At 35.4% G+C, this 22,617-nt stretch overlaps 1 protein-coding gene across 2 annotated transcripts in view; it reads right to left on the bottom strand.

The window, feature by feature from the left end:
• Positions 1–22,617, bottom strand: part of LOC141643517 (uncharacterized) — a 62,392-nt gene that overhangs the window by 17,112 nt on the left and 22,663 nt on the right. The window contains exon 3 of one of the 2 annotated variants that reach the window (XR_012543721.1): positions 19,889–21,526. The exons of the other annotated variant lie outside the window; for it this stretch is intronic. The gene's annotated coding sequence lies outside the window, so the exon portion shown is untranslated. Of the gene's footprint in view, positions 1–19,888; positions 21,527–22,617 lie in introns of those variants that run through there. 2 annotated transcript variants of the gene reach the window in all.

Raw genomic sequence — 22,617 nt, 5'->3', positions numbered from 1 at the left:
CTTCTTCGCCACTTTGAGGGATTGCATGTTGCACCCTCTCCGCGGATATCCGGACGTTGACTACTTCGTCTTTTTCGTCCTTTGAGACGAGCTTATGCGCTTCCCCGGTCCGAGACATACATCGGTGTCGGGCCCTGATGGACATTACGCATCGGCCTCGCTCAGAGTGACTCGGCCTATGAGAACGTTGTAGGCGGACGAGCCGTCAATGACCACGAACTCGGATAGGACATTCTTAGCCGCATTCCCTCGCTTGAACATCACCGTGCATCGATTGACCCCGGGGTACCAGTAGGCCCTGAAAAATCGTCAATGGATTGGTGCGAGGGCTCAAGTCTTCAACCTTCGACCGAGGTTGAGGAAGCACTCCCGAACATGATGTTTGTGTAGGCGCTGTGTCAATCGGGCACCTCTTGACCAGGTGGTTGGCTATGTCCAAGTGGACTACAAGTGGGTCGTTGTGCGGGCGATGACTCCTCGTAGTCCTTCTTCCCAATAGTCATATCGGGGATGTTGGAAGCGGGGATCGCTGTTTTGGGCACAAAGTTGATGGCCTGATATAGCTCGTTCAGGTGTCGTTTGTGCCCATGAGCGGACCCACCGTTCTCGTTGCCCCCGATGACCACATGGATTACTCCTATCCGTTCAAAGACGGATTTTTTATTTAATGAGCCGCCGGTATTAGTCTTTTGGCCTCCGTGAACATATTTGCTTGAGGCTCCCCTTCCTGATCGCTCTTCAATGGCATTCTTCGGATGTCGGCGGTTGTCGATTAAGTTGCTTGCAGGTGTGGCCGTGGTACTCACGATCGGCTCGTGTCACCGTCCCCCCTCGCCTTGGGAGGCCTTTCCCACTTCTGACCCTCGTTCTTGCTCAGGGCAAAGACCTCGACAGCAGATACGACCAAGGGGGTGTGACCATTGAACCGCTTTTGGTAGTACGGCCCTGAACTCCCCCCGGCGCCCGCCGAGCTCTGTTTCCTGGCGGACTTGTCAGACCGTGACCTATTATTGTCACGGCGTCCTTCATCCGGGTTGTCCTCCCGGCGGCTCTTTCTCTCGAGTGCCCTGCCTCGCTAGGGCCTACCCGTGTTTTGTGGTAGTCCTCCACCTTTATGGCTTGGTCGGCCATCTTCCCGGCGAGTCTAGGTTCGAGCCTCCGCACTTGATGAGCTCGTTTTTTAAGTCTCCTCTCGGGAGGCCTTTCATCAATGCGAAGGCCGCCGCTCATTGCTCACTCACGAATCTGCCGAACCTTGGCGTCGAACCTCTTCACATAACTTCGGAGAGACTCGCCTCCCTCCTGTCTGATAGTCAGGAGATCTGATGTCTCGACGGCCCTCCTCTTATTGCAAGAATACTGGGCAAAAAATGTGTCCCTTAGGTCGGCATAACAGTATACCGACCCATCGGGTAGCCCCTTATACCAACTTTGTGCCATCCCATGCAGAGTCGTGGGGAAGACTCGGCACCAAACCTCATCGGGTTGCTCCCATACCGACATGTAAGACTCGAAAGCCTCGGCGTGGTCGGTTGGGTCGCCTTCTCCTTTGTATGATATGGGTGGCAACTTTAGCTTAGTCGGACCGGGACCTCTAGGACATAGGCATCGAGGGGTCATCGACCACGTGTCGAATGACACGCGGCGATCGGCTCCTCGCATCCTTAGTCCGGCTCATTTCCCGTGGCGGGAAGGGCTTCTTCTCCGACTACGGTGAGTCGGGCTTCTTCTCCGACTCGGTGAGTCGGACTTCTTTCACTCCTCTCGGGCGAGGCCTCGTCGGTCTTGCGCGGCGACATCCTCCCGCGAGTGCGGGAAAGACTCGGTCTACCACTTGCACTCTGGGCTCCCCGTCTTGACATGGTCGCTTCCTCCAATGCTTCGTTTAAGTTTCTCGAGTCACTTTTGGGACCCCGATCTCTCAGGGGGTGCGCCGCTCTTGTCGTTGTGACAAGGTGTGAGTCGGCGTGCTACCCATTAGTTCCGAGTAGCTTCGGTTTATCTCGCATCAACCACATGTCCCATGACGGTGACTTGGTCGGGCAGGCGAGCGGTGTATCTTGTACTATTGGCATCCCGAACGCCGGTTGAATTACTCGGCCGGTGGGGATCGCAATCCCAATTGTGGACGGTATCATCTTGGCAGAATTCGGTTTCGTCGGTCACAATTGCTTCTGGCTGTTTTGACATCCTCTTAGCTTGTTGGGTGGTTTTTGTGTGTGTTTTTTTTTTGTAAGGGATTTGACTAGCTTCTAGTATCTGCTTCCCCACAGACGGCGCCAATTGTTCCGGGTGTAATTCCGAAGCAGTTATTTGTTACCACTCGTGGCTTGTAGAATGACGTCTTTGGTTGAATCCTTCTTTCGGCCTCTCCTGAAACAATGAGCGAACTGAGGGCTCGGCTTTGGCCGAGCGTACTCACTCCGACGCTCAAGTCAGTGAACTTAAAGAGATAAGTTGTGTGTTACTTGGCGAAGTATATGTTGTAGAGAGATAAGGAAGATATTACCAGATTATGAGGTGTTTTAGGTTAGATTGTCGATCCTTTCCTCAATGAGAGTTGAGGAGTATTTATAGACTTTCACATTTTGTCACGTAGTGGCCAAGTGGCCAAGTGGCTAGCAGGTGGAAAGACTGATGTACCCTCGGCCGTGGGACCCATGGCGGGCGGCGGGCCCCGTTGACTCCATGCGAGGGGTCTTGGATATGAGTACGCGGATATGTGCCCCGGTGCTAGTTGTCCTAGCCGAGGCACAAAGAGACAGCCGACAGTGCAGCGCGTCGGTTAGTTTGTCTAAGTCGTTGACTTGCTGTGGATATCTTTGACCTTGCTCAATATGTTGACTCGGTCAGCGGATGCAGAATTTGCCCCATCAGAAATATAATTATTGGGATTATATCCAAGCGTTTAATAAAACGTTTTTATATGAAAATGATTATTTGAGCCATACATAGTTCATGAAACTAATGGTTAATAACCATGATTTACCCAATTGGTTTATTGACTGGTGGGATTTTTATGGGGCTAACCCAAAAATTTTACCAGAATTATTTAAAGACTTATTTCTTCAATGACAAGAGCTTAAGCCTGCTACTCAGGATAATATACCTGAAAGTTTACATTTTTTCATGGACTTTTCCATACCATGGATTTGGAGAGCTGCTCCAGTAACGGGTTATACCCGAGGAATGTTGTGTCTCAAATATCGGTCCTATTCAAAGTTTTGGGACAAAATGCTTGAAACAGATGAGGAGGGTGAATTCCTCTCTGCTCCTACAATTAAATTACTTAAGGAGAAAATTACATATTTTCTTGATCGAAAAGAGCAAGCTGAGGAACAAGCTGCAAGGAAGCAGAGGCATAAAGAAATTGATGCTACTTTGAGTTTATGGGCTAATGATTCCCCATATCTTCAAGGTCTTACTGATGAAGAAATTACGGAGGCTTATCAAAAAGCCTTATGGGAAACCCTACAAAAGAAGAAAAATACTGGTAAGGCATCTACATCCGATATCTCAATAAAGGAATCTAAATCTGATGCATCAATGACGTCACTGCATAGTCAGTCTTCTTATGAAGATTTTATTTTAAATCCGAAAGAAATAATTCCGGATGATGGGAAAAAGAAGAAGGGAAAGGACAAAGGTCTATTCTAACTTTAATTTGGAATTGATATAAGTGTTTAGGTGTCCAGGACAGCTGTTTGTCTTTTGTTCTTTATTAAAGTTACTTTTGTAAAAGCATTCATTAGTGTGTCAAAACCTTTTATGGCAAACTGGCTAAAAAGAGCATTTCCAATAGGAACAAGTAGAGATTTAACAACAGTTCAAAGCAATGAAATCAATGTTCCCGTTGATTTTTCAAATTGGGATATTCCAAAAGAAAATCCCACTGAAATTTACAAAATAGGATCATTTGATTTCAAAACGGCATTTTCTATAAGAACTCATGAAGAAACAAGAAGTATTCATAATACCACAGAAACATTGCATTTATTATCTCAAACTAGTTTAAAAGATTATATTCAAAGAAAATATAGATTCATTCATTTTGGATTAGTACAAGTAGCTATCAAACCTTTGGTACACAAAGGTGTTGATCTACCAATCTTCATGGCTTTAAGAGATAATCGTCTTAAAGCTTATAAAGACTCGTTACTTGCAGTAATTCAAACTAATGTTTGCAATGGTCCTGTTTATTTCAACTGTTTTCCTGATTTTTCAGTTGATTTGCATGACCCATTAATTCAAGATGCATTAGTTTTAGATATTCATATTTTGGATAATAAATTCAAAGAATTTGCTAGAAACTTTGCAATAGTCTTTAGAATTTATTTCAAACTTATGTCATCTACAGTTAGTCATTAACTATAAACCTTTAAATAAGGTTTTACAATGGATTAGGTATCCCATACCTAATAAACGAGATCTTCTTAAACGTCTTTATAATGCAAAGGTATTTTCGAAATTTGACATGAAGTCAGGTTTCTGGCAAATACAGATTGCAGAGGAAGACAGGTTTAAAACAGCATTCACAGTCCCCTTTGGACATTACGAATGGAATGTAATGCCCTTTGCACTAAAAAATGCTCCTTCAGAATTTCAAAATATTATGAATGATATATTCAATCCATTTTCTACATTCTCAATTGTATACATTGATGATGTCTTGATTTTTTCCCAGTATTGAAACAAAGACTTCAAAAATCTTCAAACATTTCTTTATACCATTGAGAAAAATGGATTGGTTGTCTCTGCCCAAAAATGAAACTTTTTCAAAGCAAAATCGATTTTTTGGGACATGACATATACAAAGCAACGATTAAGCCTATAGCCGAGCTATAGATTTTGCGATCGTTTTCCGATCAAATAAAGGATAAAACTCAATTGCAAAGATTTAGGGATGTCTAAATTATGTTTGATTTTTCCCAAATCTCGGACAATTGTGTAAACCTTTATTCCAACGACTCAAAAAGAATCCTCCTGCATGGTCTGAGTCTCATACCAGCATAGTCAAACATCTTAAAGAAAAGGTCAAGTCTTTACCATGTTTGGTCATCCCTGACCCAAATGCATTCATGATCGTAGAAACAGATGCTTTTGATATAGGTTATGGAGGCATTCTTAAACAAAAGAGTCAAAATGCCGAGTGTCTAGTTAGGTTTCACTCTGGAGTCTGGACTGGCCCTCAAACAATTTATTCAACTATTAAAAAAGAAATTTTATTAATTGTTTTATGCATTTCAAAATTTCAAGATGATTTATACAATAAGAAATTTCTTTTAAGAATTGATTGTAAATCAGCAAAAGAAGTTTTGGAAAAAGATGTTCAAAATATTGTTTCAAAACAATTTTTTGCAAGATGGCAAGCAATATTGTCAGTCTTCGATTTTGATATTGAATACATCAAAGGGGTTTAGAAATTCTCTCCCTGACTTTCTAACAAGAGAATTTTTACAGGGACGCAATGTTAAGCAAGAACAAGGATAAGGGAAAAGCTCAACAAGGAGGATATCAGTCCTCTGATGACTACGAAATGAATATTCAAATCACCAAACCCCCCACTTCAAAACCATCTACATCAAACTCCCAAAACATTCAAATTAAAACATCCAACCAATTCATACCATTAACTTCAAACTTTCCCTCATTACCTTACTGTCAAGCAGTAAAAAACCAGTCAAACCTTTCAAAAGCTCAAAAACAGCAAGAGGAGGTAAATAACAATACCTCATCATCCTACGTCTCCAAACCAGCAGTTGAACCTCTCTGCCTCACCAAATTCAAACAAGTTCCATCCGTTCAGGAAGTCAGAAAAAATACCTACAAAACTTTTCCCACAAACCTTCATTGGTTTTCTGACAATACCTCCAAAACTCAACGATTTTATGAGTTCATCTTAGTTGATTCCGGATCTGCAGACATTAAACATGACAGATCAACAAATGGTGAAATCATCTATTCAAAATTAATAATCAAAAGGATTATTCCATCTGATGAATGGATTGAACCACACACTGAAAAAGAATTTTCAAAACGGTTTATCCCTCAAACTTACTCCTACACCGACTACAAACTGGCATGGTCAAGAGCTCTACTTTTCCGAGACTTTGACCACTCTTGGTTTATCACATTCAATAAAACCTTCAATAAAAATGTCCCAATCTGGTTTTACAGTTGGTGGTATTATTTTGGTCCAACACAGGACATTTACCCCATTTCATGCCGGAAGGGCTTTGAAACCTTTGTCGCCAATACTAAAGGCGAACTATTTCAAAAACCACTCAGTTTTCATGCTGAATTCAAGTTACCCTGGATTCTTTGTTGGAGTTATACACTTCGACAAATCCTTCCACCTCCCTATCCATTATCCCTGGTTAGAGAATTCAAAATAAAATGGTGGAACAAATTCATGGTGGAACTATGTTCCCCTGAGAACGTTCAATCATTTTTAACAACTGGCAAAAAACTTGAATGGAGCATCAATAATCTTAATAAAGATGCTTCATCCTCAAAACCCAAAATTCCAAAAACTCCAACCTCAAAAATTGAAGATCAACTCATCAAACAAATGATTAATGATCCAAACCTCAGCCGGCAACTTATCAGCGCCATTAAAACTCAAAACTCTGATGACACTGTCTCCTCTGAATCCAGTACCTCAAAATTTTATGAGGAGTCACAAGACCCTTATGAATTTTAATTCAAAAATATATATATATATTTAAAAAACATCTTGTAATGATGTGGGTTTAGAATTTAATTTCTTATGCTTTAATATTTTGAAAAGCTCATTCATAGAATAAGGTTCATCCAGCCAGATAGGTAAATTTTTACTAAACAGAAAACTACTAATTATGGTAAACTCAATGACCACTCCAAACACCCCAAAACGCCAATCCCAGGCTAACACGAGCAAAAAGGACGATCCCATGAGTTTACTGTAACTAGTAATTAACAGGAGTTTAAACTACCAGCCAGATCTTACAAGGGGTATGAAAAGTATCATTATTTCAAGTATCATCATCACCAAGAGCATTATTACCAGGAAGGATAAAAACTAATTCAATTAGCTAGTCATAGTTCAACATAAAGGATTTAGCCTATAAGGCTCATCCTTAAACTTAAAATTTAAGCTAAAAAACAAAAAGAAAGAAGAATACTTACAAACACTTGGTTGTGCTCAGTAGAAGATTTATTTATTTGATCTAGGAGAAAATTTTTACAAGAGAATTTTTTAGAGAGAAGGCTTGGTAGGAAAACCGATGCCTTCAACTATGATACAAGCCCTCCTTATATAGACAGATGGGAAAACAAAAGACAAATAAGAGTGCGTAAGCACTTACATCATAACCGACAGCATTATTGCTGCTTTTACAAAAGTAACTTTATCTTTATAAAAGATACAACTAATAATTATCTTAAACAGTATCGGACATCTGTCCTAGACACCTGTCCTTCTGGATGTCTTTAATCTTTTTTACACTCAATCCATTCGGCTGCTTTTTTATCTTCTTTACACAGTAAAATATCTTCATATGGGTCCTGAGCATCTTGCATCAGGTTGCTGTATGAGGTTTGGCTATGGAGTGAAGCCATAGATACATCTGAAGTTGAAGCTTCTTCATCTCTTTTTTTCTTCAGAGTCTTTAATAAGGCTTTTTGATAAACCTCTTTAATCTCATCTTCACTCATTTCTTCTATATCCAGGGAATCTCCAGCCCATAGATTGACAACAACATCAATCTCTTTCCCTCTTTGCTGTTTATCAGCCTTTTCTTTATCTTCTAAGTAAGAGTTTATCTTACTTTTTAATAAATTAATAGTGATGATGGAGTTAAGCTCACCATTTTCATCTACCTCCATCATGGTTTTCCAAAATTTTGAATAAGACCTATTTTTAAGGCAAAATAAGTCTTGGGTATAACCCGTTATGGGAACAGGTCCCCATATCCACGGAATTGAAAATTCCATAAAAAATCTCAAATCTTCAGGAATATAATCCTGTCCAGTAGGCTTAAGCCCTTGCCATTTTCCAAAGTACTCTTTAAAGAGTTCTGGAAGAATTTCTGGGGTGGTACCATAAAAATTCCACCATTTAATAAACCAAGAGGGGACATCCATATTGTCCACATTGATTTTAATAAACCACGTATGGGTTTGGGATTCATTCTCATATAATAATACCTTATCAAAGGCTTGGATATAATCCCAATAATTATATTTCATATAAACCTTATTTATTGTAATTGGTTTTTCTTCAAATGGAGATATACCCCATTCATTTATGGGATGTATTTTCCCAATAATAATTTTGGAGAATTTATAACTCTCACCAGTTGTATAAAAGTGTTTAATAGTGCAATCATTTGCTTTAAGAATCTCTTCATTGAAGAGTCTGTACTTGTATGTTTCCTGGGTATAACCCAGTTTACCAAGATATCTTTTATGGAGATACCAGGGATTATTTTCCCATTTTTGATCGGATTCGTTGAGAAAGAGTATAACTCTTTCTTCCTTATCATTAAGGATCATATCATCCTCTTTTTTAATAATGGCTTGTACTGCTGATGAGTACGAATATGAACTCCCGGGTATATCTGGTCTCCTTTCAATTTCTGATCTATTGGCTTCCATTGCAACCAATCTTTGGCTCCCATATTGAACAAGGATATTAGGTCCTTGTCCCCTTCCTCGACCTCTAGAAGAGGTTCCTCTTCCTCTTCCTCTTCCTCTATAAGAGGATAATTCCATCTGAAATATTTCTGCATAAGAATAGGAAACAGACATAATTAAGAGTATATGACCATTTTTAATTACATATATAATATTCATCACTTTGTAAACGATATAGTTCTAAAGTGCTATACTTACAGTCTAAATAATAGGTTGAAAGCCTTTTTCTTAAGGATTGCTTAAAACTAGGTCTTGGCCTTAGGTAGCTATAAGAGTAACTTATCATTCTATTGCGACTTACTCTTTGTAAATAATGCTGATATGTAATGCTGATTATTGGTCTTACTCTTTGTAAATAATGCTGATATGTAATGCTGATCATAAATATTCTCTAGTTAAAAAATCAGGAAGGTGATTATCTTCACCTTTTTTATAAATAATCTGAAAATCAAAAGGTGCCAAATGAGATTGCCATCTCGCAAACATTTGTTTTGACACATCATGCTTAAAATCTTTTGTAAACATATATTTGGCTGCTTTACAGTCAGTTTTTACCATAAAAGGTTTATTATATAAGTCATCTTGAAATTTCAAAATACATTTAACAATAGCTAGTACCTCTTTGGCTACAGTAGCATAATTACTTTGAGCCTTATTCCATTTTCATGAATAATATCGAACAAGTAACTCTTTTTGAGTAGTTGGTTCGATCTGTTTTAATATACCACCATACCCCTTTTCTGAGGCATCTGTTTCTACAATTTTTTCCCAATGGGGGTTAGCTAAAGATAAACAAGGTAAAGATATAACCTTAGTTTTAATTTTTCTGACAGCGTTAGTATGATCCTCCGTCCAGGGAGTTGCATTCTTTTTTAATCTATCATATAAGATAGTTGTATCCTCAGCAATATTTTTATAATAGGGAAAAATATAATTAAGACTTCCTAGAAATCTTTGTAGTTGAGTTTTATCTAATATCTCATCCGGAAATTTTGATCCGAATTCAATACTTCTGTTAATAGGAATTATACTTCCTTTTTCTATATTATGGCCAAGAAATCTTATCTTGGTTTGAAAAGGCATCATTTTTGGTTTAGAAATTACTAATCCATTTCTAATGATAATTTTTTGAAAAATATCTAAATTCTTAAAATGCATTTCAATAGTTTTAGAAAAAACTAATATGTCATCAATATAAACAATAATAAAGTCCACATAGTCATTAAATATCTCATTCATAATCTTCTGAAATTCAGAAGGAGCATTCTTTAAGCCAAATGGCATGACATTCCACTCATATTGTCCAAATGGAACATTAAAAGCTGTTTTATACCTGTCATCAGGATGTATTTGTATTTGCCAATATCCCGATTTTAAATCAAATTTGGAAAATATAACAGAGTCATATAATCTGTCTAATAAATCCTTTTTATTGGGTATAGGATATCTAATCCATTTTAATACCTTGTTTAAAGGTTTATAATTGATAACAAGTCTAGGGACGCCCCTTTCTTGCTCTGTATGTTTATTAACATAAAAAGCCGTACACGACCATGGTGATTTAGAGGCAGTAATTAATTTTTTATCCAATAAAGAGGCTATCTCTTTTTGACATAAAGCTAAATATTCCGAGTTCATTTGGCAGGGTCTTGCCTTAGTTGGAATATTTTTCTGATTAAAATTTTCTTCATTAGGAAGAGTTACAACATGCGTCTTCCTGTCCCAAAATACAGAGGGATGATCTCCACATATTGTAGTGGCAAAAGTATTATTTATAAAAGTGATTTTACTTTGTAATTTAGGATTTTGTAATTTTTCATCAAGAGTCAACATTGTAACTTTAAAACAGCTTTTAATGTTCCATTTGGACAATATGAGTGGAATGTCATGCCATTTGGCTTAAAGAATGCTCCTTCTGAATTTCAGAAGATTATGAATGAGATATTTAATGACTATGTGGACTTTATTATTGTTTATATTGATGACATATTAGTTTTTTCTAAAACTATTGAAATGCATTTTAAGCATTTAGGTATTTTTCAAAAAATTATCATTAGAAATGGATTAGTAATTTCTAAACCAAAAATGATGCTTTTTCAAACCAAGATAAGATTTCTTGGCCATAATATAGAAAAAGAAAGTATAATTCCTATTAACAGAAGTATTGAATTTGGATCAAAATTTTCGGATGAGATATTAGATAAAACTCAACTACAAAGATTTCTAGGAAGTCTTAATTATATTTCTCCCTATTATAAAAATATTGCTGAGGATACAACTATCTTATATGATAGATTAAAAAAGAATGCAACTCCCTGGACGGAGGATCATACTAACGCTGTCAGAAAAATTAAAACTAAGGTTATATCTTTACCTTGTTTATCTTTAGCTAGCCCCCATTGGGAAAAAATTGTAGAAACAGATGCCTCGGAAAAGGGGTATGGTGGTATATTAAAACAGATCGAACCAACTACTAAAAAAGAGTTACTTGTTCGATATTATTCAGGAAAATGGAATAAGGCTCAAAGTAATTATGCTACTGTAGCCAAAGAGGTACTAGTTATTGTTAAATGTATTTTGAAATTTCAAGATGACTTATATAATAAACCTTTTATGGTAAAAACTGACTGTAAAGCAGCCAAATATATGTTTACAAAAGATTTTAAGCATGATGTGTCAAAACAAATGTTTGCGAGATGGCAATCTCATTTGGCACCTTTTGATTTCCAGATTATTTATAAAAAAGGTGAAGATAATCACCTTCCTGATTTTTTAACTAGAGTATTTATGATCAGCATTACATATCAGCATTATTTACAAAGAGTAAGACCAATAATCAGCATTACATATCGGCATTATTTACAAAGAGTAAGTCGCAATAGAATGATAAGTTACTCTTATCGCTACCTAAGGCCAAGACCTAGTTTTAAGCAATCCTTAAGAAAAAGGCTTTCAGCCTATTATTTAGACTGTAAGTATAGCACTTTAGAACTATATCGTTTACAAAGTGATGAATATTATATATGTAATTAAAAATGGTCATATACTCTTAATTATGTCTGTTTCCTATTCTTATGCAGAAATATTTCAGATGGAATTATCCTCTTATAGAGGAAGAGGAACCTCTTCTAGAGGTCGAGGAAGGGGACAAGGACCTAATATCCTTGTTCAATATGGGAGCCAAAGATTGGTTACAATGGAAGCCAATAGATCAGAAATTGAAAGGAGACCGGATATACCCGGGAGTTCATATTCGTACTCATCAGCAGTACAAGCCATTATTAAAAAAGAGGATGATATGATCCTTAATGATAAGGAAGAAAGAGTTATACTCTTTCTCAACGAATCCGATAAAAAATGGGAAAATAATTCGTGGCATCTCCATAAAAGATATGTTGGTAAACTGGGTTATACCCAGGAAACATACAAGTACAGACTCTTCTATGAAGAGATTCTTAAAGCAAATGATTGCACTATTAAACACTTTTATACAACTGGTGAGAGTTATAAATTCTCCAAAATTATTATTGGGAAAATACATCCCATAAATGAATGGGGTATATCTCCATTTGAAGAAAAACCTATTACAATAAATAAGGTTTATATGAAATATAATTATTGGGATTATATCCAAGCCTTTGATAAGGTATTATTATATGAGAATGAATCCCAAACCCATACGTGGTTTATTAAAATCAATGTGGACAATATGGATGTCCCCTCTTGGTTTATTAAATGGTGGAATTTTTATGGTACCACCCCAGAAATTCTTCCAGAACTCTTTAAAGAGTACTTTGGAAAATGGCAAGGGCTTAAGCCTACTGGACAGGATTATATTCCTGAAGATTTGAGACTTTTTATGGAATTTTCAATTCCGTGGATATGGGGACCTGTTCCTACAACGGGTTATACCCAAGACTTATTTTGCCTTAAAAATAGGTCTTATTCAAAATTTTGGAAAACCATGATGGAGGTAGATGAAAATGGTGAGCTTAACTCCATCATCACTATTAATTTATTAAAAAGTAAGATAAACTCTTACTTAGAAGATAAAGAAAAGGCTGATAAACAGCAAAGAGGGAAAGAGATTGATGCTGTTGTCAATCTATGGGCTGGAGATTCCCTGGATATAGAAGAAATGAGTGAAGATGAGATTAAAGAGGTTTATCAAAAAGCCTTATTAAAGACTCTGAAGAAAAAAAAGAGATGAAGAAGCTTCAACTTCAGATGTATCTATGGCTTCACTCCATAGCCAAACCTCATACAACAACCTGATGCAAGATGCTCAGGACCCATATGAAGATATTTTGCTGTGTAAAGAAGATAAAAAAGCAGCCGAATGGATTGAGGGTAAAAAAGATTAAAGACATCTAGAAGGACATGTGTCTAGGACAGATGTCCGATACTGTTTAAGATAATTATTAGTTTTATCTTTTATAAAGATAAAGTTACTTTTGTAAAAGCAGCAATAATGTTGTCGGTTATGATGTAAGTGCTTACGCACTCTTATTTGTCTTTTGTTTTCCCCTCTGTCAATATAAGGAGGGCTTGTATCATAGTTGAAGGCATCGGTTTTCCTACCAAGCCTTCTCTCTAAAAAATTCTCTTGTAAAAATTTTCTCCTAGATCAAATAAATAAATCTTCTACTGAGCACAACCAAGTGTTTGTAAGTATTCTTCTTTCTTTTTATTTTTTGTTTTTTAACTTAAATTTTAAGTTTAAGGATGAGCCTTATAGGCTAAATCCTTTATGTTGAACTATGACTAGCTAAATGAATTAGTTTTTATCTTTCCTGGTAATAATGCTCTTGGTGATGATGATACTTGAAATAATGATACTTTTCATACCCCTTGTAAGATCTGGCTGGTAGTTTAAACTCCTGTTAATTACTAGTTACAGTAAACTCATGGGATCGTCCTGTTTGCCCGTGTTAGCCTGGGATTGGCGTTTTGGGGTGTTTGGAGTGGTCATTGAGTTTACCATAATTAGTAGTTTTCTATTTAGTAAAAATTTACCATACGTATTCCTACATACATACCTCTACATATTGACATACACGTATTTACAGAAGCAAAATTTGACAGACATATTACATACCGTCATATAAAACAAAACACAATACGATACTTCAATACTATACCCATCCCCCCCTAAAAATGTATATATATATATATATATATATATATATATATATATATATATATATATATATATATATATATATATATATATATATATATATATTTTTGAATTAAAATTCATAAGGGTCTTGTGACTCCTCATAAAATTCTGAGGTACTGGATTCAGAGAAGACAGTGTCATCAGAGTTTTGAGTTTTAATGGCGCTGATAAGTTGTCGTATGGGGTTTGGATCATTAATCATTTGTTTGATGAGTTGATCATCAATTTTTGAGGTTGGAGTTTTTGTAATTTTGGGTTTTGAGGATGAGGCATCTTTATTAAGATTATTGATGCTCCATTCAAGTTTTTTGCCAGTAGTTAAAAATGATTGAACGTTCTTAGGGGAACATAGTTCCACCATGAATTTGTTCCACCATTTTATTTTGAATTCTTTAACCAGGGATAATGGATAGGGAGGTGGAAGGATTTGTCGAAGTGTATAACTCCAACAAAGAATCCAGGGTAACTTGAATTCAGCATGAAAACTGATTGGTTTTTGAAATAGTTCGCCTTTAGTATTGGCGACAAAGGTTTCAAAGCCCTTCCGGCATGAAATAGGGTAAATGTCTTGTATTGGACCGAAATAATACCACCAACTGTAAAACCAGATTGGGACATTTTTATTGAAGGTTTTATTGAATGTGATAAACCAAGAGTGGTCAAAGTCTCGGAAAAGTAGAGCTCTTGACCATGCCAGTTTGTAGTCGGTGTAGGAGTAAGTTTGAGGGATAAACCGTTTTGAAAATTCTTTTTCAGTGTGTGGTACAATCCATTCATCAGATGGAATAATCCTTTTGATTATTAATTTTGAATAGATGATTTCACCATTTGTTGATCTGTCATGTTTAATGTCTGCAGATCCGGAATCAACTAAGATGAACTCATAAAATCGTTGAGTTTTGGAGGTATTGTCAGAAAACCAATGAAGGTTTGTGGGAAAAGTTTTGTAGGTATTTTTTCTGACTTCCTGAACGGATGGAACTTGTTTGAATTTGGTGAGGCAGAGAGGTTCAACTGCTGGTTTGGAGACGTAGGATGATGAGGTATTGTTATTTACCTCCTCTTGCTGTTTTTGAGCTTTTGAAAGGTTTGACTAGTTTTTTACTGCTTGACAGTAAGGTAATGAGGGAAAGTTTGAAGTTAATGGTATAAATTGGTTGGATGTTTTAATTTGAATATTTTGGGAGTTTGATGTAGATGGTTTTGAAGTGGGGGGTTTGGTGATTTGAATATTCATTTCGTAGTCATCAGAGGACTGATATCCTCCTTGTTGAGCTTTTCCCTTATCCTTGTTCTTGCTTGACATTGCGTCCCTGTAAAAATTCTCTTGTTAGAAAGTCAGGGAGAGAATTTTGATCCCCTTTGATGTATTCAATATCAAAATCGAAGACTGACAATATTGCTTGCCATCTTGCAAAAATTTGTTTTGAAACAATATTTTGAACATCTTTTTCCAAAACTTCTTTTGCTGATTTACAATCAATTCTTAAAAGAAATTTCTTATTGTATAAATCATCTTGAAATTTTAAAATGCATAAAACAATTGATAAAATTTCTTTTTTAATAGTTGAATAATTTGTGTGAGGGCCATTCCAGACTCCAGAGTGAAACCTAACTAGACACTCGGCATTTTAACTCTTTTGTTTAAGAATGCCTCCATAACCTATATCAGAAGCATCTGTTTCTACGATCATGAATGCATTTGGGTCAGGGATGACCAAACATGGTAAAGACTTGACCTTTTCTTTAAGATGTTTGACTATGCTGGTATGAGACTCAGACCATGCAGGAGGATTCTTTTTGAGTCGTTGGAATAAAGGTTTACACAATTGTCTGAGATTTGGGAAAAAATCTGAAACATAATTTAGACATCCCAGAAATCTTTGCAATTGAGTTTTATCCTTTATTTGATCTGGAAAACGATCAGCAAAATATATAGCTCTGGCTATAGGCTTAATCGTTCCTTTGTATATGTCCAAAGGGGACTGTGAATGCTGTTTTAAACCTGTCTTCCTCTGCAATCTGTATTTGCCAGAAACCTGACTTCATGTCAAATTTCGAAAATACCTTTGCATTATAAAGACGTTTAAGAAGATCTCGTTTATTAGGTATTGGATACCTAATCCATTGTAAAACCTTATTTAAAGCTTTATAGTTAATGACTAGACGAGGTACTCCTCTCTCTTTTTCAGCATTATTCATAACATAGAATGCTGCACGACTCCAAGGAGACTTGGAGTGTCTTATGAGTTTCTTATCAAGAAGAGTTTGAATTTCTTTCTTGCAAACTTCTAAGAGTTTTGCGTTCATCTGTATAAGACGTGCTTTTGTTGGAATTAATTTCTCAGAAAAGTCTCTGATATATGGAAGATTGACAACATGTTTCTTCCTATCCCAGAAAGCATTAGGAATATCAGCACAGACTTTATTCTTGAATAATTCTTCTAAATCAAGAATCTGCTTCTGTATAGCTGGTGATTGAAGTTTTTCTTCAATCTTAGTATAAGAAACTTCTTCTTTGAGTTGAGATATTAAATTTCTTTTATGTTCAATAGTATTAATATGTTGATAAATTGTGGAGGATTGAAGAAGAGAGATATCCTTTTGCATCATAGGATTGATGAATTTAAAAGATAATTGTCTTCCCAAAATGTCTGTATGGAGACCCTTATTATCAACATTAAAAGGATAAATTTGAGTTAGGAACGGAGTTCCTAAAATTATGTCCTCTTTTATGTCTCTAACGACTATAAAAGTATTTTTGAAGCTATAATCATCATTTATGATTTTTGCTTTTGAAATTTTATGTTCAATATGTAATGGGCTTCCATTAGCACCATACAATTGAGCTTTTGTTTTTGTACAATATTAAAAAGGTATTATACCTTCCCTAATGTAGTTTTGATCTGCATCACTATCGATTAATGCTAAAAGATTAGCTTTGTAATCTCCTATTTGAAAGGTAACTATAGAATACCATTTTTGAAAGTTTATACTTTCAATACTTTTGATGAATGTTTTATCGTTTATAGATGAGCCAATGTCATCAGAATTAGCATTTGCCTCAAAAGTGCTTTCTTCAAAAGATCTTGGTTCTTCTGTAGATTTTGATTTTTCTAGATTAGTTAATCTAGTTTGTATTTCAAAATCTCTAATCTCAAGATTCTGAAGATACTTTTGAATTTCATTAACTTGAACCTTTTGAGAGTTAATCTCTTGCTGCATTTGCTTAGTAGGAGAAGAGGTTAGATCTATAAAAGATTTTCCCCTGATAGGATTCTTAGAACATTTGCTGAGAAGCTTGGAAATGCTGAATTGTTCAGTAGTAGAGATTTTTTGATCTTTAAGGATTAAAGATTTGAGACGTTGTAAAGCATCTCTCTTAATCTCAGGGTTATCAATAGAATCAATTGAGTCAAAGAGGAATTCTTTGCTATATTTATCTGTTATAACTTGAACCTTTTGAATAGGTGAAGAGGAAGCTGAATCATAAGCTTCAGAATCCGAAGAACTTTGGATGTGGTCAACCACATCTTCCTCCCCAGAAGAGGATGATGAAAATTTGAGAAGTAGCTTGGAAATTTTGCTACAGAGCAGGGAATCGTCTTGAAACAATTCCTTAATTTTTTGTTTTGTAAAGCATTTATCTGCTTTATGGTCAGGTTTGCCACATTTATAACAGATACTTTCTTTGGAATTCGAGGTTGAAGGCTTCTTTCGTTTACATGGATGGCGTTTTTTGTAATACGGATGTGCATTTTGATAAGGTAATTTTTGAGAGGACCGATATTTCGTAAATCGTTTCTTTTGTTTGCGATGTTTAGAAGAAGGGGCTTGAATCTTTTCAAGACCAAATGCTTCGCAAAAGCATCCTAATTCCCTTCTTGATATCTTCTTTTCATTATTATACTTCATTTGAAGTTTCAATTCCTCACAGAGAGATAAACCTTGGTTCTTAATAAAGGCAAATAATTGCCCATAGGTTATTTCTCTGTATTGGACATCTTCAGTACCACAGGTTTCTTTTAGTTTCCTGAAGATTCTTTGAGCAAATAAATTAGGAAGTCCAGAGATGAATTTCTCTTTCCAGAAGGATTCATTACAGTCTGGTCTTCTTAGGACATAAGTGAGGAATGTGTCCTTATACCAACGATAATCACTTAGTGTAGGACATCGTAGGTTTGTAAGATCAAATTTTTGAGCTGATAGTTCTTCGCGAGGATTACCCACGAAATACATAGCAATAGTAAGCATGAGATGGTTAATACAATCAAATACCAGGGTTATGTCACCATTTTCATCTTCAAGTTCTATGGTATGTTCATAGATAGACATTTGTTCTTGAAGAGATAAAGAATTATCCCACCAATATTTGAGTTGACCAGTAAAACCAGAGATGAGGAAGTTGAAAACTACTTTCTCATCGTTTATTCGGGTTTTATAGGCGTCTGAAGCCATACCCATTTCTTGAAGAGTATTGAGGATTTCATATTCGGATTTGCCATCTATGTTCCATTCATGGAGGGCATCCGGACTATAATTTTTTGATTGAAATTTAGATCTTTCTTCATATTGAAGATCAGGAGGAGTAGGTCGAGGATAGTAATTTTTGGTGGAAGTATATTTCCACGAAGATCTTATTTTATTAAGATCATTATTTTCTTGAAATTGATTTTGTAATTGATCAATCTGAAGATTTGATTCAGAAGATGAATCAGAATAGTCAGAATCACAAGAATCATTCTTCTTTATGACTTTGATTTGTTTTGAAGATATATCTTCAAGGCTTCGAGATATTTTTTGAAGTAAATCAGCATTCTTGCTGTTGCTGGAAGATTCGGCTAAAGATTGATTAGTTTTATTAGTAATTGAGTAAGGAAGACTTTGTGGCTTGAATAATGGTTGAGAGTTCAATTCTCTGGGAAATCTAGACCCCATGAGAGAACGGATTTTGCTAGTTCTAATGAAGATTTAGACTCTAGCTTGGTAGAAATATGGCTGGTTTGATTAGCTATAGTTTGAAGAATTTGATTTGTGTAGCTGTTTTGTTGATAGACTTTCACAATATCCTCCACAACTACAGCTTCTTTAGGATGTTCTATCCTACCCATTTTAAAAGGAGTAGCTTCAAGATTATAGCCCCCAACCGAAAATGTAAAGGCTGAAGGAGGAGGATGAATAGAAGTGACAGTTCTTCCATCCTTCATATTCCAATTTTTTGTTATTTGTGTTTGAACTTGAATAAAAGATTGTTCATAGGGATTTTTAATCCCATTTCTAGAACAATGAAGAGAGAACCAGGTAAAAAATGGAATATTGAGTGCTAGTCTTTCCATATCAGCATACCAATATTCACGAATTTGATCTTTAATATCTTCTTTGAAAAGACGAAACCAATCTCTATTTTGATTATTAGCTTCAGACATAAAATCTTCCCGGAGATGATCTTTATCAATTTGGAATTTCTTTTTAGTAGTAATAACCTTGATAGAATTAAAATCTGACAAGGTTGGAGATTGAGGAGGAGATGAAATTGCTTCATACTCCGGAATTGGAGATTTGAAATGGACCTTATAAGTCAAATCAGAATTTTTTATATTAGAAAAAAACTTTCTTGAAGGAGTACCATGAATAAATTTTGGACTAACTGTAGATGACATAAGTTTGAAATAAATTCTAAAGACTATTGCAAAGTTTCTAGCAAATTCTTTGAATTTATTATCCAAAATATGAATATCTAAAACTAATGCATCTTGAATTAATGGGTCATGCAAATCAACTGAAAAATCAGGAAAACAGTTGAAATAAACAGGACCATTGCAAACATTAGTTTGAATTACTGCAAGTAACGAGTCTTTATAAGCTTTAAGACGATTATCTCTTAAAGCCATGAAGATTGGTAGATCAACACCTTTGTGTACCAAAGGTTTGATAGCTACTTGTACTAATCCAAAATGAATTAATCTATATTTTCTTTGAATATAATCTTTTAAACTAGTTTGAGATAATAAATGCAATGTTTCTGTGGTATTATGAATACTTCTTGTTTCTTCATGAGTTCTTATAGAAAATGCCGTTTTGAAATCAAATGATCCTATTTTGTAAATTTCAGTGGGATTGTCTTTTGGAATATCCCAATTTGAAAAATCAACGGGAACATTGATTTCATTGCTTTGAACTGTTGTTAAATCTCTACTTGTTCCTATTGGAAATGCTCTTCTTAGCCAGTTTGCCATAAAAGGTTTTGACACACTAATGAATGCTTTTACAAAAGTAACTTTAATAAAGAACAAAAGACAGACAGCTGTCCTGGACACCTAAACACTTATGTCAATTCCAAATTAAAGTTAGAATAGACCTTTGTCCTTTCCCTTCTTCTTTTTCCCATCATCCAGAATTATTTCTTTCGGATTTAAAATAAAATCTTCATAAGAAGACTGACTATGCAGCGACGTCATTGATGCATCAGATTTAGATTCCTTTATTGAGATATCGGATGTAGATGCCTTATCAGTATTTTTCTTCTTTTGTAGGGTTTCCCATAAGGCTTTTTGATAAGCCTCCGTAATTTCTTCATCAGTAAGACCTTGAAGATCTGGGGAATCATTAGCCCATAAACTCAAAGTAGCATCAATTTCTTTATGCCTCTGCTTCCTTGCAGCTTGTTCCTTAGCTTGCTCTTTTCGATCAAGAAAATATGTAATTTTCTCCTTAAGTAATTTAATTGTAGGAGCAGAGAGGAATTCACCCTCCTCATCTTTTTCAAGCATTTTGTCCCAAAACTTTGAATATGATCGATATTTGAGACACAACATTCCTCGGGTATAACCCGTTACTGGAGCAGCTCTCCAAATCCATGGTATGGAAAAGTCCATGAAAAAAATGTAAATTTTCAGGTATATTATCCTGAGTAGCAGGCTTAAGCTCTTGCCATTGAAGAAATAACTCTATAAATAATTCTAGTAAAATTTTTGGGTTAGCCCCATAAAAATCCCACCAGTCAATAAACCAATTGGGTAAATCATGGTTATTAACCATTAGTTTAATGAACCATGTATGGCTCAAATAATCATTTTCATATAAAAACGTTTTATTAAACGCTTGGATATAATCCCAATAATTATATTTCATTTGAACATTCCCCACTATAAGTGATTTTTCAGCAAATGGAGATATACCCCAGTCAGTTATGGAAAATATATTCCCAATAATTATTTTAGAGAACTTATAAGTCTCTTTGTTTGAATTGTTCAGAAAATGTTGAATTGTGCAGCCATTGGCCTTGAGAATCTCTTCATAGAAGAGTCTATGTTTATAAGTTTTTTGGGTATAACCAGATCCCCCCAAATACCTCTTATGAAGATACCAGGGATCATTTTCCCATTTTTCATCACCTTTATTTAGCAAGAGTATAACTCTTTCTTTGCTACTATTAGGCAGCATTTCATCTTCTTTTTTAGTATTAGTTTGTATTACTGATGAATATGAGGATTCAGGTTTATCTGAATTCTGTTGAATTGCAAAACTAGTATTACCAGTCTCCATTATAGTAAGAACTTTATTGCCATGATGAACAAGGATATTTCCTCGTCCTCTTCCTCTAGAGGAATTGCCTCTTCCTCTTCCTCTTCCTCTATAAGACGAAGGTCCTTGATAGTCAGGAATCATCTGCATAAAATTATCCATATTACAAATATTCTCTGGTTAAAAAATCAGGAAGGTGATTATCTTCACCTTTTTTATAAACAATTTGAAAGTCAAACGGGGCTAAATGAGATTGCCACCTAGCAAACATTTGCTTAGAAACATCATGTTTAAAATCTTTGGTAAACATATATTTAGCAGCCTTGCAATCAGTTTTAACAATAAAAGGCTTATTATATAAATCATCTTGAAATTTTAAAACACATTTAACAATAGCTAAAACTTCTTTAGCTATAGTAGCATAATTAGACTGGACAGTATTCCATTTTCCAGAATAAAACCTAACAAGTAATTCCTGTTTAGTAGCAGGATCAATCTGTTTCAAAATCCCACCATATCCTTTATCAGACGCATCTGTTTCAACAATTTTTTTCCCAATAGGGATTTACAAGAGACAAACAAGGTAAAGATATAATCTTAGCCTTAATTTTTCTAACAGCATTAGTATGCTCGTCAGTCCAAGGGACTGCATTTTTCCTCAATCTGTCATATAAGACAGCTGTGTCTTCTGCAATATTCTTGTAATAAGGGGAAATATAATTAAGACTTCCCAAAAATCTTTGCAACTGAGTCTTATCAGTAATTTCATCAGGAAATTTAGAACCAAACTCAATGCTTCTATTAATAGGAATAATACTACCCTTCTCAATGTTATGACCAAGAAATCTTACCTTGGTTTGGAAAAGCATCATTTTAGGCTTAGAAATTACTAAACCATTTCTAATAATATTTTTTTGGAAAATATTCAAATGCTTAAAATGCATTTCAATAGTTTTTGAAAATACTAAAATATCATCAATATACACAATGATAAAATCAGCATAATCATTGAAAATTTCATTCGTAATCTTTTGAAATTCAGAAGGGGCATTCTTCAATCCAAATGGCATAACATTCCATTCGTATTGCCCAAAAGGAACATTAAAAGCGGTCTTATACCTGTCATCAGGATGAATCTGAATTTGCCAATATCCAGATTTCAAATCAAATTTAGAAAATATAACAGAGTCATATAACCTATCTAGAAGGTCCTTTTTATTGGGGTTAGGGTATCT

Source organism: Silene latifolia, chromosome 2 (assembly GCF_048544455.1).
Source record: "Silene latifolia isolate original U9 population chromosome 2, ASM4854445v1, whole genome shotgun sequence".
Lineage (NCBI taxonomy): Eukaryota > Viridiplantae > Streptophyta > Magnoliopsida > Caryophyllales > Caryophyllaceae > Silene > Silene latifolia.
The sequence above is the reverse complement of the archived record's forward strand: the minus strand, read 5'-3'. Positions and strand labels throughout refer to the sequence as shown.